The sequence below is a fragment of the Petaurus breviceps genome, unplaced genomic scaffold (assembly GCF_028583685.1).
Source record: "Petaurus breviceps papuanus isolate PSGF00001 unplaced genomic scaffold, PetGlider_PUasm1.0 90617, whole genome shotgun sequence".
NCBI lineage: Eukaryota > Metazoa > Chordata > Mammalia > Diprotodontia > Petauridae > Petaurus > Petaurus breviceps.
The window spans coordinates 1,023,791-1,040,996 of record NW_027187287.1 but is presented as its reverse complement, the minus strand read 5'-3'; positions in this window follow the sequence as shown (position 1 = coordinate 1,040,996).

The window sequence follows — 17,206 nt, the reverse complement described above, 5'->3', positions numbered from 1 at the left end:
CTCTCTCTCTCTCTCTCTCTCTCTCTCTCTCTCTCTCTCTCTCTCACCTCACCTCCCTCGACCTGTAGGATGAAAAATAACCAAACCTCACATGAGAAAGTACAAGAACAAGGAAGGGGAGGAAGTAGAGAAGGGATTTCAGGTGACAAAGACCCTACATCTACAATCCCTTTTACAAGAGATTCAAATGTGCAAGGCCCTTCTGAAGTATTCAGGGGAAACCTAATGTCCAGTCTTTCTCCTTTATACAGAATTGCTACCTATATCCAACTCCAAGTCTTACTGCTGACTCTCCTAGACTTCTGTACAATTTTGTACTATTTTATACAATAGTACAAAAACTGTTTCACCTTGGAAGTTTACTTCACCCCTGGAATTCTCATACTGGAATTGCCCTCTGCCCACTTGGGCCTTTCTCTCTGATTATCTGATTGCTCTCTAAAGCTCCATTTTAAGAAGGTTGCCCCAGCCAACCATGTCTTATTTCACTCTATGCTGTGCTCCTGACTCTCCCCAATTTTCTCTACCAGTCTCCATCTCTTCTGGTACCCTGTCTCTCCCCTCCTCCTTTTCAACTCCATGTTAGAATGTAAGCTACTTGAGAGCAGGAGCCGTTTTTCTTTCTCAAAGCAAACACTTAAATGCTTGTTAACTTGACTACTATATTTATCCTATGGTTGGGGCTAAGGATATTCCAGGAAGTTGATAACTAATAGTAGTTTACAGCTATTGTCCAAAAAATTTTTTTCTTTCAAATAAATCCTCTCAGAAAATTGTCAAGAAAGATTGTCTCTAATATGGGGGGGGGGGGGGGGGGGGGAGAGGGAATGTCACATAATCAATAGATTGCAATCTGGCCCCTCCCTGCCTTTCTAGTCTTCTTACACATTACTCTATACCATGCTCTCTAATGCCCAGAGATACTAGCCTTGTTACAGACCTCATAAATAATACTCCATCTCTCATCTTTATACCATTTCATTGTCTACCCCAATGCCTGAAATATGTGCACTCCCTCCTCACTTTCCCCCACTCACCTCCTACTTTTGGAATCCTCAGTTTTCTGATCCCCTAGCTGTGAATGACCTCCCTTCCAATACCACCTTCTATTCATTTTGTATATTTTGTTCTCGAGCTGGACTCTTCGTAACACCATTTGGGGTTTTCTTGGCAAAGATATTAGAATGGTTTTGCCATTTCCTTCTGTAGCTCATTTTACAGATGAGCAACTGAGGCAAACAGGGTTAAGTAAGTTGTCCAGGGTCTCACTGCTAAGTGTCTGAGGCTATATTTGAACTCTTGAAGATAAGTCTTCCTGATTCCAAGCCCAGTGCTCTATCTTAACTGCCCTCTATTTTGTACAGATTATGTATATATTAGCATATGTACATATTGTCTCCTACTTTAGAACACACACTCCTCAAGGGCAGAGAAGACTATCACTTTTGTCTGGCACTTAGAAGCTACTCCTTGAGGGTAGGGACTGTCCTTAATGCTTGTTGATTGATTGATTAAGCCATTATGTGCTAAATGCTGAGGGGTGTATGGAGTGCTCAGGAGGACTAACATCTGTGGTATGAGGGCTTGCCCAGCCATTTTCAGGGCTGCTCATCCGCCTTTGGTATCTACTTGATTCACCCAACTTTCAACTGTGGCTCCAAGAAACTGTAGCATGCATTGTGGCCACACTCCAGCACAACCATCTCAGCAGAAGGGTGTAAGGGTTATGGGATTTAAAGATCTTCCATGCCCCGTTGGACTTGCTGATGTAGCAGGAAGGGGCGGAGCAAGAGGAAGCGGAAGCCAAGCTAGCGTTCCTGCGTTGGCTGGCGGTGGTGGTGACGGCGGCAGCAGCAGAGGCAGTGGCAGCGCAAAGCCCTTTTTGAGTTAGGACTGCTAAGGACATTCTGCTAAGGACTCCTGCTGAGGACTGCCAGGGGCCGGAGCTGCTGGGAGCGCGCTTCCAGGACTCTGGGTGGTTGCTGTGTGTGGGGAGAGGAGGACCTTTGCCTGAGGTAGCCTGTTCTGTTTTAAAGGCTTGAAAATGTGGGTGCTTTCTACTTTATCTACCTGTGCCAATATCATAACTACTCTGATGGCTTTCACTTTCTGGTTTTGGGACTCAGTCTTTTGGTATCTTAATAAATTTTCTAGTTTATTTCCTCATATGGCAAACATGACGTATTTTGTAATGGATAATTATATCAGCATATTTGTAATCTCTATAGGCATTGTGAATATGGCATTGCTGATACAAAGGGCTGAACCAGGATGAGGGCAACGAACACACCTCAAACCTGTCCTGAGTTAGCAGGATGTCTACCGCAATCATGTGAAGACTTTTCTTGGTAGAATGGGCAGATGACAACAATTTGTTCCAACTGCCATGAAACAAGATGCTTAGAGTTTGGTCAGACGTTGAAGATGCTGGGGTCATCCACTGCATCCCAGGGTATTGCCAATCATCCCTGACTTTTGTCCTGCCATTGAATTTCCACGACTCATGAAGGGTGAGGCTGATTAGTGTGCAATTCTACCTGACTTAAATCCAATTCACTCACAAGTGAAGATCCATGATGTCATCAATCTTCTTCAAAAACAAAAAATGAAGAACAAACAACAGCTAAGTGCTCACAATACAAAGACAAGAATAAAAGAGTCCTTCCCCTCAAGAAACTCACATTCAATACTCTAGGACTTTTTTTTTTTTAAGCAATCGGGGTTAAGTAACTTGCTCAAGGTTACACGGCCAGGTGTTTCTGGGTGGGTAATAAGTGTCTGAGCCCGTATTTGATCACATGTCATCCCGACACTGGAGCTGGTGCTCTTACTCACTGTGCTACCTGGCCGCCCTCTAGGACTTTTTTAAAGGACCTTTGAACTAGAAAACACCATTTCTTGAAATCTGTCTAGCAGTATGAAAAATAGGGACATTTATCTAAACCTGGGTTGGATTTTAATGTTCTTATTTCAATCAATAAATCAATAATGATTATATGCCTTCTAAGTGCTAGGCACTGTACTAGGTATTGGGGAAACAAAATAAATGAAAAAATCTCTACTTACAAAGAACTTACATTCTAAGGAGGGAAACAACATATATGCATATATGTATGTATACATATTTTTATGTGAAGAACAAATATAAATACAAAGTAGTTAACTGAAAGGTAGTTTGAGAATCAGGGAAAGGAGATATGAAGTTCAAACTTATAGTTAGGCTTTCAAAGACTTTGATCCTTTCTTCTGTTATGGTGGCAGGAGGCCACCCTATAATATTCAATTATATTTGACTGGTTTGAGAAAAAAGGAAAGTGGATTTTAAAATATTTAATACAGAAGTACAATTAATTTTTATAGAAGGACAAATCAAGCAAATAATGGTTTTTAATATTTTCTAATATTCTGGATCCTTCTACCCAGAGAAATAAGATCACTAAGTATATCAACAAATACTCTAAAAATCATAACAATAATTTACATTTTTAAAGTTTTAAAACTGTCCTCTTTTTACACTCATCATCACCCATTCCTATGACTTTCCAGATCAGAACTTCTTCTCTGGCCTCCACTCTTCTGTATGTGTTGGTCTCTCCCTATCAGTGTAGCAACAAGCACCCTGGCGTCCCCAGGGTGGCTGCTCACACAGGTTCTTAGATCTGCTTTGATAAAGGAAAGCAACTCAAAATGGGTTAACAAGCTTACTTTAATCAGTCAAATATGTATCGTTTACCTAGTTCAGGGGAAAAAGGTCAGCACCCCGAACTTCAAAGTGTACAGGCAGAATTATCAAGACAGAAACAGATCAAGTAGACAGCTGTCCAAACTGTCCAGCCATTACATCCATGCCAAATCAACATCTGGGTTTCAACATCTGGGTTTTTCAAAGCCAGGGGGCTCTGGACAACGGCTTCCCAGAATTCCGATCAAATCACAGAACACTTCTCAAAGTGAGCCCCAAAACAAAGCTACACATCAGGGCTTATATAGCCTTCTCTTGGCTCAGAGAATGTAACAACCTTATTGACTCACTGGCCAATCAAGAAGGATCTAGTGAAAAACAAGCCTCCCACCCCAGGCTCCAGGTGCACTTTAGCCTAGGGGCAGGGAAGATCTTTAAATTTACATTCCCATTACAATCAGAATGAACATTTCTTGAAGTTAGGGACTATGTCATTTGTATTGCCATAGCTTAACCCAGTGCCTGGCACATAGCAAGAAATTAACCAATGTTTTTCCACTCATTCATTCAAAGTGCATATACATCATCTTTTGATAATGAAGCCTGTGAGGTGGGTACTATTATTGTCCCCATTTTATAAGTGAATAAACTGAGGCTCAGAAGTTTAATGTGGCTTGCCCAAGCTAACACAGCAAGTAAACAGAATTCAAACTTAGGTCTTCTAAACTCCAAGTCTAATGATCTTTGTGCCTACTGTGGCCTGTGCAGAGTACAAAGAAGTACAGACAGTCAAGGGGCAGAGTCAAGATGGTGGAGTAGAAACAGGGCTTCCCCTGGACTCCAGCTCCCACCACCTCCAATTCATGTAAAAGGAAACTCTGAACAAACTTTGGAGCTACAGAACCCACAAAATGACACAGAGAAGCTAACCTCCCACTGAGGACAGCCCGGCAGGCCGGCAGGGAGCAGCCAGCACAGCGCTCTGGGAGCCGAGCTGAGCCCAGCCCTGCTGGAGCCTGAGGTTTTAGCCTCAGGGCGGCCTGACCAGCTGCGGGCTGGAGGGACTTCAGATCACCAGCAGCTGTGGCAGTTTCCAGAAGTATCAACCCATAGATGCTAAGGACAAAGTGAGAAGTCAGTGTAGTGTGAACTTTGGAATCCAATACTGGAGAGTATGGTCAGCCTTTATCCCCTGGAGGTAGAACCCCCTGAGGCGCCAGCAGTACAGCCACAGTCATGTGGCAGCTTAGGCTCCTGGTCTACAGACTGTAGGGGGACCAAGTGACCAGTCTGAGGGGTAATTGCTCTTGCTTTAACCTGCTTGAATCTGTATTGTGGTCTAGGGTGGAGGTCCTGGGGTGTGTGACCGGCTTGCCAGAGCCTGTGGAGGCTACAGAGAGGACACCCAACTAATACCTTCAGCAGCTGAGAAAACCCCAGCATTTGGGGTTTTGACATTGTTTGACATTGAGATACAAGAAGCAAGAGAAGCATGAAAAGGTAAACAGGGAAAAGAAATCATAAGGAACTTATCAAAGTAGAACTATTTACATTCCTACATGGAAAAATGATAATTGTAACTTATGAAACTTTTCTCAGCATGGGAATAATTGAAGGGAATAGAAATGTGTGTGTTTTATATATATAAAACACATACATACATATATATGTTTATATAGGAGGGTATATGGGCGTATGAATACATATGTGAATGTGTGTATATATGTTTAAAGGTATACATAGATAGAGGGCACAGGACCAGTTTAATGGGAAGGGATGATACTTAAAAGGTGAAATTAAGTGGTGAGAGAGGAATATAATGAGAGGAGATGGGGGAGAGACAGAATGGGGTAAACTATGTAATATAGAAGAGGTAAGGGAAAATGGTTACAATGGAGGGGAAGAACAGGAAGTCAAAAAGGAATGGGTCACCCTTATTCTCATTGAATTTGGGTTAAGGAGGGAATGACATACACACTAAATCTGGTATCTCACCCTACAGGAGAGTAGGGAAGAAGGGGATGAGAGGGAAGATGATGGAAAGGAGGGCAGACTGGGCGGGGGGAGGGAAGTTGGAAGCACTCACTTTTGAAAATGGACAGAATCGAAGTAGAGAATAGAAAGAGTGGGAGTTGGGATAGGAGGGAGGGAAATATAGTCAATCTTTTACAATATATCTGCCATGGAAATGTTTTGCATAGCTACACATGTACAACCTATATTTAATTGCTTATCTTCCCATTAAGGGTGGGTGACAAGGGAGGAAGGGAATGAATCTGGAATTCGAAGTTTTAAAATGAAATGTTTAAAAAAACATATATATATACATATATATTCTATTATCAATATTATTTTACATGTAAATGGGAAGCAAGATATACAGGCACTGGGGCATAGAGATCCACCGTGCCCTACTGGAAAGTTGGAGGGGGTATGGGAGAAGATATGGGAGAGAGCAGATTGGAGGAGGGGATATCCTGTGGGATTGCTATTTTGGGGTGGTGGGTAGGGGAAAAACGGGAGAAAATTTGTAACTCAAAATCTTGCGGAAATGAATGATGTAAACTAGAAGTTAATAAAGCATTTGATAAAAAAAAAAAAAGCACAGACAGTCTCAAGTTTCCAAATGAGTTCTGTTGCAAAAGTTTTAAAGTTACTTCTTTGGAATTTCAAACATTTTTTCCCAATAAGAACAAATGTTATAAGTAACAGCTATGTTCCCAGATCAGCCTAAAAATCTCCCTCTCCTTCTCTGTCCAAATTTTTTTTCCTTTGCCTTGAAAAAACCATGAAGACTAAAAGTACTATTTCAACGCTTCGTGATTGCCATATTCAGTATTTTTCCTTGGGCAAATGCATTCGAAATTCCAACTCTGGACACTAGTAACATACATCCTTTCCTCACCCTTGTAGGAACCAGAGGAAGACAAGTTAGATTCTCCTGGACATCTATAACTTAATCCTCTGTAACTACATAAAAAGATGCCTCTTGGACTCTGTATAAGAAACAGATAGTGATCTCTTGTTCAATTACTCCCCAGGTAAAGGGTTGGTTTTTCTATGTTTGGCAAGGCTCTAGACTTATTTATATCTAGGTCCTCTGTCCTTTTTGCAGGGAATTAGTGAAATGTATGTTGAAAAGGTAGGTACTGTTATATAAGGTCATCAATAATGAAATATGGAAGGAAAATTATACATATTAACTGTGACCCTGGGGAAGTCACTTAACATCTGATTACCTCAGTTTCCTCATCATCTATTTTAAAAAATGGAGGGGCAGCTAGGTGATGCAGCCAATAGAACACTGGCCCTGGAGTCAGGAGAACCTAAGTTCAAATTCAGACTCAAACACTTGACACTTACTAGCTGTGTGACCTTGGGCAAGTCATTTAACCCCAATTGCCTTGCCTTGCCCCTCAAAAACAAAACAAAACAAAAATGGAGATAATAATAGCTTCTACCTTTCAGGGTTGTTGTGAAGATAAAATGAGATAATATTTGTAAAGCATTTGACAAACCTTCAAGCAATCTATAAATTCTAGCTACTACTACTATTATCCAGTACATTCTCTTTTTAAATGAGGAAATAGCATGAGAGATTGTTAGTAGAAATCTGCATTTTCCATTACACTACACTGATCTCAAAGATTTAAAAATCTGACTGGCAAGATAAAAAGCACCAATGTACAAAAAGCTAAATAGCAATGCAAATGTGAAAAAGTATTAAAGGATGAAAATTTTGATCTGAATAAACAGTTTTCAAAGGAAGAATCCAAGCTAGCAATAAACATGAAAAAATACTTCAAATTGCTCATAATTAGAGGAATACAAATTAAAACAATTCCTATGTTTTACTTCACATTCATCAGATTGGCAAAGTTGACAAAAAAAGAGAAAATGACAAATTTTGGTGGGGCTGTGGAAAACAGGCACATTAATTATGGAACTGTGAATTGGTCTAGCCATTCTGGAAAGCAATTTGAACTATACCTAAAAAGTGATCAAACTGTGCATACTCTGTGTAAGTGGCAATGCCACTTACTAGGCCTATACTCCAAAGATATCAAAGCAAGAAGAAAAGGATCCATATGTACAAAATATTTTAGCTGCTTCTTTTTGTGGTAAAAAAGAATTGGAAACCATGGAGGGGCAGGGCAGGAATACCTATCAATGGGGGAAAGACTGAACAAAGTAGGGTATATGAATGTAATGGAATATTATTGTACTGTAAGAAGTGACAGAGAGACTGTTTCAATGAAACCTGGGAAGACTTGTATGGATTGATACAGAGTGAAGTAAAAAGAACAATTTATGTAATAACACTATAAAAACAAACTACTTTAAAAGACTTAAAAATTCTGATCAATGAAATGACCAAGCATGATTCCAGACTCCTGATAATGAAACATGCTGCCCACTTTACCATCCCTTCCCACAGAAAGGTGCTGGATTCAGGGTACAAAATGAGAAACATACCATTTGGTCATGGTTAATGCAGAAATTTTTTTTTGCTTAACTATACATAATTCTTATAAAAGTTTTCGTTTTCTTTTTCTTTAATTGGGGAGGAAGGACTTAAAGTTACTTGTCTTTAATTTTTTTTAAATCTAATTTAAAGGGGGCGTCCAGGTGGCTCAGCGACTAAGAGCACTGGCTCCAGTGTCAGGATGACCTGGAGATCGAATCCCAGGCTCAGATACTCAGCACCACTCCCAGAAATAACTGGCCATGTAACCTTGAGCAAGTTACTTAACCCTGATTGCTTAAAAAAAAAATCTAATTTAAAAAAGAATAAGACCTTTGGGATTTTAATCACCTCCCAATTATTGGGTATGAGCATTGATCACTCTCTAATGTTTAGAGTGGGAAATACTATTAGAGAATTTAATTTATTCACACTTCACTGAAAATCATGGTATCATAGAATAATGTCATTCCAGAATTAGAAGGGACTATTTAAACCAGTTCATACTTGGATAAAGATTAGATCTACAACATCCCTGACAAGTGATCATCCAACTTTTGCTTGATGACCTCCAAAGAGGGGGAATCTATTTCCTTCCAAGGGAACCCATTCAACAATTTTGTTTCATTTGTTTTCTCTTATATAGCAAGCCTAAATTTTCCTTTTTGCAACTTTCATCCATTGCTTCTAGCTCTGCACTCTAGGCCAAATAGAAGAAGTCTAATCCTTCTTCCAGGTAACAATTCTTCAAAAACTCAAGGATCAATATCTGATGCTCCCTCTCCCCCATCATTTCAATACTACCCTTTTTTCCTCCTTATTTCTTTTCTCCAGGATAAACATTCCCTCTTCCTTCAATCCATCCTTGCATGGTACTAATTGGACTTCCTTCACCATCTTGATTGCTCTCCTCTGGGCACTCTCTGGCTTATCAATGACGTTCCTAAAATGAGGTCAAAGTTGAAAACACAATGTTCCAACTGTAGTCTGATCAAAGCAAAGTATTTTGTTGTTGTTCAGTTGTTTCAGTCATGTACATACTATATCATTATGAAAACCTTTTCTAGGTTTTCACTAACCATCCCTTTAATAAAGTATTATAGAATTTTCTCAAGAATCAAAGTTAAAGTCATTGGTTTTTAGACTCAATTCTCTTCCCTCTTTTGAAAATCAGGACAGGGGTGGCTAGGTGGCATGGTGAATAGAGCACCAGCCCTGGAGTCAGGAGGACCTGAGTTCAAATCCGGCCTCAGACACTTGACACATTTACTAGCCGTGTGACCTTGGGCAAGCCACCTAACCCCAATTGCCTTCCTTCCCCCCCTCCAAAAAAAAAAGCAAAAAAATGAAAATCAGGACATTTGCTCTTCTCTAGTTTTGTAGTAATAAATCTATAATCCCATGTTTCACTGTAATGATCACTGTAAATTATTAAATAATAGCATCAATTAATCAAGAAGCCTATTGTGTGCCAGACACTGTGTCAGATAATAGGAATACAAAGACAAAAATGAAATAGTCCCTAGCCTTGAGTAGCTTACATTTTATCACAAGGAACAATATATGCACATATAAGTAAATGCAAAATACATACAAAGTAAATAGAAAATAATTAGAGTGAGGGGTCTCTCATGGAGAGTTTCAATGGGCAACTCTTTTCTGCTTTTAACAGCAGTGTAGTAAACACTGGCAGTTTGTTTAAGAATTTCACCTGAAATTTTTGGTGGCTACAATTATGACCTAATATCTTCTGATTTATTTAGTTAATTGGGGTATAATGCTTTTTCCAAGAATCCAGTAACTCTCCTTCATCTTTGAGGTGGCGGGAACACTAGATTTTGTCAGAGACCTACTCTCATTCCAGGGGTGTTATCTATATGATGCTACTTTGTAGCTACCCTGACCAAGGTAGTTCACTTTCTCCTGGCCAAGATCACCTGTCTTCCTGAAAGTTTTCCGTTTCTATAGTTTTCTCATGTCACCTTCAGCTGGGGACCTCAGGTTTTTTTTTTTCATATATCTAGATAGTGTTGTTCATAACCCTACAGGTAAAGATTGATTTTCCATGAAATATTCCTGCAGGCCAATGGACAGTCAAAATTCCAAAAGTTCAGTATTGTTACACCTCCTATGACCATATTGCTCACTGCAAAATTGCACCATACGTCAATGAATGAACTTGGTTTTTCTTTGCACTAACTCTAAACATTGAAGTATCTCAGGACTCCCAAGCTTACTTGTGGGTATACTCCAGAGGCAGCCCAAGTGTCATACAAACAGTAGACTATCATTCATTACACCTGTGAGAGCCTGATAGCATAGGGAACCAGGTATGGTTATTCTTCTTGTAACATCCACACAAGCAAACTTTTCTAAAATCTGTCAGAAAACATAATAGACCTCTTACTCCATCACACATACACTGTGTCCTACTAGCTGGGGTTACCTTTGTAACTGTATTTAACTTTGTTCTTTCATTCTTTATTACAGTGAGATAGTCTTGATCCTCATCTACACTCACCTACCACTATTGTTTGTAGCTGGAAAGAAAGAATAAATTCTTCAGGCAATCATAGAAATATAGGCTCATAAGATTTAGAGCTGAATGGGATCTTAGGGATAATTTAATCAAACCTCCTCATTCTGCAGAGGAGGAAAACAAACCAGTAGGGATAAGGAAGGATAGGGATGCAGATGGGGAAATTCCCTCCTGGGGAAGCAGGATAGGAGTAAAAATGACGAGCCAAGTAAATATAAACCAAAGGCCAGGATAAACTTTGATTGTTTGGGAGGGTCACAATCCAAAGAACTATGTATCATCATCAGTCTTTTGAGATATGCATTCCCAGGCATGGTTAATGTGCCAATATAATGTATACATGTATGTATATACATATGTGTATGTGTCCATATATTTATCATATATGTGTGTTCTAAATACATTTATTTGTTTGAAAACAAACAGAAAATGCACAGTATATTATACTATCCTCTTTCTTGTTTTTGTTTACTGAAACGTATGGGCTTGCTGATAATTGTTAAGTTCATAATAAAAAAGAAATTTTTTTTTTTTAAAGAAGAAAGAATTAGGGAGTGGGGAGCTCTAGTCCCTAGGTAGGTTGGATTTAGCAAAAGCTTTATGTGGAAGATGGCTACTTGAGTTGGGCTATGAAGGAAACTTGTAATTTTAAGGGGTGAAGAGGAGGAATAAGTGTATTAAAGAACAGGCTACACATACATAGAAAGAGGGGAGATGGAATGTCATATATGCAGTTGTTCTTCAGTTATGTCCAATTCTTTATGACCCAATTTGGGGTTTTCTTGGCAAAGATACTAGAGTGGCCATTTCCTTCTCCTACTCATTTTACAATGAGGAAACTGAGAAAAACAGGGTTAAGCAGCTTACCCAGGGTCATAAAGGTAGTATCTGAGGCCAGATTTGAACTCAGGAACACTAGTCATCCTGACTCTAGGCCTGGCACTCTCTCCACTCTGCTACCTAGAAGACCAGAACGTCATATACAAAGAATAACAGGCCAGTTTGACTAGAACATAAAGTATGTGAAGGGGAGTATCAATACTCCTGGAAGGTAGATTAGAGCCAGATCGTGAATTTTGGCATTTAAATGCCAAACAGAAGAACTTATATTTTACCCTGACAGCAGTAGAACTTTGGAGCTCTTTTTGAGCAGAACAATTATGTGATCACATCTGTGCTTTAGGAAAATCACTTTGGTATCTTTGGGGAATAGACTGAATAGGGGAAAAACTACAGCAGGAAGATCAACTGAGAGTCTATTGCAAGAGTCCAGGCCAGAGGTGATGAAGGACTGAATTAGTGAAGGGTTGTGGATGTATAAGTGGAAAAAAGGGGCCAGAACTGAGAGGTAATGTGGAGATGAGAGCAACAAGATTTGACAGTTCATTGAATATGTGTATTGAGAGACAATAAAAAGTCAAAGACAACTTCAAGGTTATGAACCCTAGAGACTGGAGGACTATTGAATATCTTTGAGAGAAACTGAGAAGTTGAGAAGGGGAGGTTTGAGGGAAATCATAGGATCATCAGTTGAGAGCTGGAAGGACTCTTGGAGGCCATCAACTCTAACCTCCTTATTTTGCAGAGGAGAAAAATGAACCTGAGAGAGGTTAAATGACTCGTCCAGCTAGTAAGTTTCAGGGGCAGGATTTGAACCCATACCTTCCTGACTCCCTGCCCACCACTCTATCTACTACACTATATACTGTGAAGTTTGAGGCTTGTGGAGTTTGACATGCCTATGGAACATCTAGTTGGAAATATTCAGTAGGCAGTTGGTGACATGGGACTGGTGTTCAAGAGAAACTGGGGCCACATGTAGGACTCTGGGAGTCATCTGCTTAGAGGTGATTATTAAATCCAATGGAGCTGATAAAGTCACTGAGAGAGGGTGTAAAATGAAAAGAGAAGCAGGCCTGAGATAAAGATATGTAATAGATCTAGAGAAAAGAGATTAGATATGGCTGATAATCCATCAAAGGAGAATGAGAAAGAGCAGCCAGAAGAATCAAGAGTCATGAAAACCCAGAGAACCGACAGTATCTAAGAAGAGAGGGTGATCACGAGTGTCACACACTGCAGACAAGTCAAGAATGACAAGGACTGAAAAGGCAATTGGATTTCACAAGTAAGAGATTTGGAAAAGATTGCCATATTCATACAGTGAAGGCCTGTATTAAATATGGTTTATTATAATCCTTTTTTCCCCATTATGTTGGGAAGTAATAGTTTTCTTGGAAACATAGCCAAAAGTAGCATCATAAATTTGTCAAAGGACAATAGTTTTGGGGCGGCCAGGTGGCTCAGTGAGTAAGGCCCCAGAGTCAGGATGACCTGGTATCGAATCTGGGCTCTGATACTTAGCACCACACCCAGAAAGAACTAGCCATGTAACCTTGAGCAAGTTACTTAAGCCCGATTGCTTTAAAAAAAAAAAAAAGACAATAGTTTTTTTTTTTTTCCCAAAGGTTCCAATCTCCTCTTCCCACTCTCCCACCCCAAGATAATAGTAACTTCTATCAAGTTTATTCTCAGGATATTTATTATTAGTATTCAAACAGAGAAAACTGTCTATCCTGGGATAACTGCCACCTACTGATATCACCAAATATATAGCATCTTTAGGTTAATTATGAGAACCAATTATTTATAAATTTCCCCCTCCTTGTCGTCTCCCAGAAACAACTGGCACCTACAATTAAGGACTATTAGTGTCTTGAATATGTGCCAAGAGCAAATTAACCCAATGGCCAATCTCATGTGTTGTGGAAATGTCCATGGGCTAGGCTTATATGCTATGGCCAATTAATAGTCAGGGAAAACTGTCCATAAACTGAGGCATGGGCTACTTGACTAATTAGTGCTCTTAAGTCTTCAAGAATCCTTGAATAACAGAGATCTCTTGAATAAGGCCTAAAAAAAGCTGAGATTTTTTATTATACAAGTAAGGACAATTGAGCCTTAAATCAGTGTAGCTGAAGAAAACTCATCCCAAGACCCTTTCACAGATACTTTCACCTGCATTAGTATGGAGAAGGCACAGAACTTAAAGAAACATTATAGAACTTGAGTGGGTGTGTCCCAAGGGGATCATAGGCAGCTTTTGCAGTCCCAGCCTAATATTCATTAGAAATGCAGCTGGCTCTCATTCATCTTATTTGTATTCTTTGATACATGTCACTTCAATATATGTGAGTTGTATGTTAGGTTTTGCTTTTACCTTTTAGTCACATGTAGAGTAATATTTGGGGCAGCTAGGTAGAGCAGTAGATAGAGTGCCAGGCCTGGAGTTAGGAAGACCTCAGTTTAAATCTGGCTTCAGACACTTACTTAGCTGTGTGACCCTGGGCAAGTCACTTAACCTTGTTTGCCTCAGTTTCTTCATCTATAAAATGAGCTGGAGAAGGAAATCGGTATCTTTTGCCACAAAAACCCCAAATGGGGTCATGAAAAGTCAGATATGACAGAAACAACGAACAACAACAACAAGGGTCACATTTGCCACATAATTCTTCACTTAGATAACATTAGTTACTAACTGTTGCAGAATAGTCATGAAGGCCTGATCCTCTCTTCAACTCTTGGAATTAGCCCATGAGCCCAGAACAAATTTATAGTCCATTTGTATTAAGTAACTGTCCCATTTATATGTACTGATGGACAAGATCTAAAGGCAAATCATTTAGGACCCTACCATAATCTGGGTAATAGAAATTCTTTATCTTCTTGGTATTAAATATGTGAATGGTCAAGTTAAGTTCTTTTAAGTGGATGGTCTTCAGTTTTCTAGGGGTTAATGAAATCAACACAATGTCATCCTCAAATATAAACTTCTTGAAGATCTCTCTGGCCACAAATAGTGGACTGTCTGTTGAATTTCCTCTAAGTGGCAAACAATTTTGATAAACATATCTCCCTGTTCTATACTGTTCCTGGTTTTTATGCTGAGAGGAATCCTTAAATAGATTTATTTGTCATTTCTTTCAAGGAATCTTGAATTATTGATATATGGGTAGGAGATACCTTGCTGGAAGAGAGTTTTAAGTCAGCATTTTGCTCTACTTATCAAATATTTTTTTTACAACAAACACAGAGGGATTTTATGTTCCCCTTATTGTTTGACCCCCTTCCAACTCTAAAGTTGAAGCATTTAGTCCTAAAGAAGGCAATTTTACCTCAGTGCTTAATTTATCAGTTGCAAATGGGTTGTTCCTATACATTTAGGAAGAGTTGAAATAGTTTTATAGTACTTGATAAAATATAAATGGCATAAAATTATATAAAACATATTCATTTACTTGTCATTTTAATTATCTCTACTGAAGTTTATTCCTTAATACGTAAGAAAGGTGGCATGGCCTGCTTGTTGTTTCCTATTCATGACATTCCCTCTTCCTTTTCCTATCTATGCCTCCCATGCTTGGAGTATTTTCCTTTCTCATCCTTCACTTTATAGAATTTCTAATTTTTATCATTTCTCAACTCATGCACCACCTTCTACAGGAAATATATTTTGATTACTCCAGGTTTTAGAGTCCTCAATTTGGACATTACTTTGTGGCTTTTTAATTTGATTTTCTATATCTATATTGTTTTCCCCCAAAAGAATGTAAAAGCTCCTTAACAATAGGCACAATTTCATTTTTATCCTTGTATCCCCAGGGCCTAGCATAATGCCTTGGCACATAGTAGGTGCTTAAAAAATGTTTGTTTAATACAGTGCTTCTTATGTACAAGGAAGACATTGTTGACCTGTTATCAATAGGGCATACTATTTAAATTGAGTTTTTAATAGTTGTGATTAACTTGCATTGGTCCATTCACATTCTCTCTTGTACTATTTTTCTCATGACCTCAAAGATACACTACCAAGTGACTGATTAGGGTTAGAATCATGGTAGAACAAAATAAGCTACATGGACGTCACTTAGGATCAAATTTTATGCTTTTACCTTTACAAAATTTTATGCTTTTTACCTTTACAAAATAAGCTTCATGGATGTCACTTAGGATCAAATTTTATGCTTTTACCTTGTTAGCACCACTCTCTAACCTAAAAGTAAAGATAAGTGACAGGTAGATAGACGATATTTGTCTTCAACAAAATACTTATACTGAGTACTTACTGTGTATTGGGCATTTTGGTGGGAAGAAAAGGTAACTACCTAGCTCCAGAGGTTGACAATGTTGACAATGTGATCTATTTGCAATCTAATTAACTAGTCTCACCTTCATATTCATCTAATCTTCCTGTTGCCCCTGGCCTGCTTCTTTCTACCTGGACCAGCACCCTCTACCTGGGACATCCATGTCCTTAATGTCAAGGGAAGGTAACTCACTTGTTTTAGAAATCTTTGGAACTCTATTCCTGTAGAATAGAGTTTTGATTGGTGACTAAGTGAGTAGAAACTTAGCCCACTTATCTAGCTGTCATAGAACCCAGACTCTAGACATGTTTCATCTTCACTTCCCATTCAGTCATTCATCCAAGTCATTTAACCATCTTCTTGCTGCTTCTTGAATAACTCTGCCTCCTCCTTCCTTTTTCCACCACTGCCTTTCCATCTCTTTTCTCTGGGCACATTAATACAATCAATAGCATATTCCTTTGGAAAGGTCATGTCAACTAAGTGCTCTGTAGATCAACTCACCACCCTTGTGACTCCTGTAATGGAAATGCAAATTTAAAGATCTTCCCTGCCCCTAGGCTAAAGTGCACCTGGAGCCTGGGGTGGGAGGCTTGTTTTTCAGTAGATACTTTTTGATTGGCCAGTAGGTCCAAAAGGTTGTTACATTCTCTGAGCCAGGAGAAGGCTATATAAGCCCTGATGTGAGGCTTTGTTTTGGGGGCTCAATTTGAGAAGTGTTCTGTGATTTGATCTGGATTCTGGGAAGCCGTTGTCCAGAGCCCCCCCGGCTTTGAAAAACCCAGATGTTGAAACCCAGATGTTGACTGGGTATGGATGTAATGGTTGGACAGTTTGGAAATCTGTCTACTTGATCTGTTTCTGTCTTGATAATTCTGCCTGTATACTTTGAAGTTCGGGGTGCTGACCTTTTTCCCCTGAACTAGGTGAACGATACATGTTTGACTGATTAAAGTAAGCTTGTTAACCCATTTTGAGTTGCTTTCCTTTATCAAAGCAGATCCAAGAACCTGTGGTGGCAGCAAACCCTGAGGACGCTTGGGGTGCTTGCTGCTACAACTCCCCAGACCAAAACTCCTTTCTCTGGCCTCTGTTCCCCTTTATGTGTAGCTGAGAGGGAAAACCTAGCAACAAGAAAATATTCCCCTAGGAAGCAGCAATTGTTCTTATGAAGATGCCCCACTAATCTCTGTTCTTCCAATCATCCAGATCCAATTAGAAATGGATTAGAATGCAAGCTTTTTGAAGTCAAGAACTGTCCTTCTTTCTGAATTTCTAACACAGTGCCTGGCACATAGAGCTTCTCATTTCTCACAAATTGGCTGCACCAATTTGGGATTTCTCCATTTTGCCCCAGATACATCCTCCTCTTC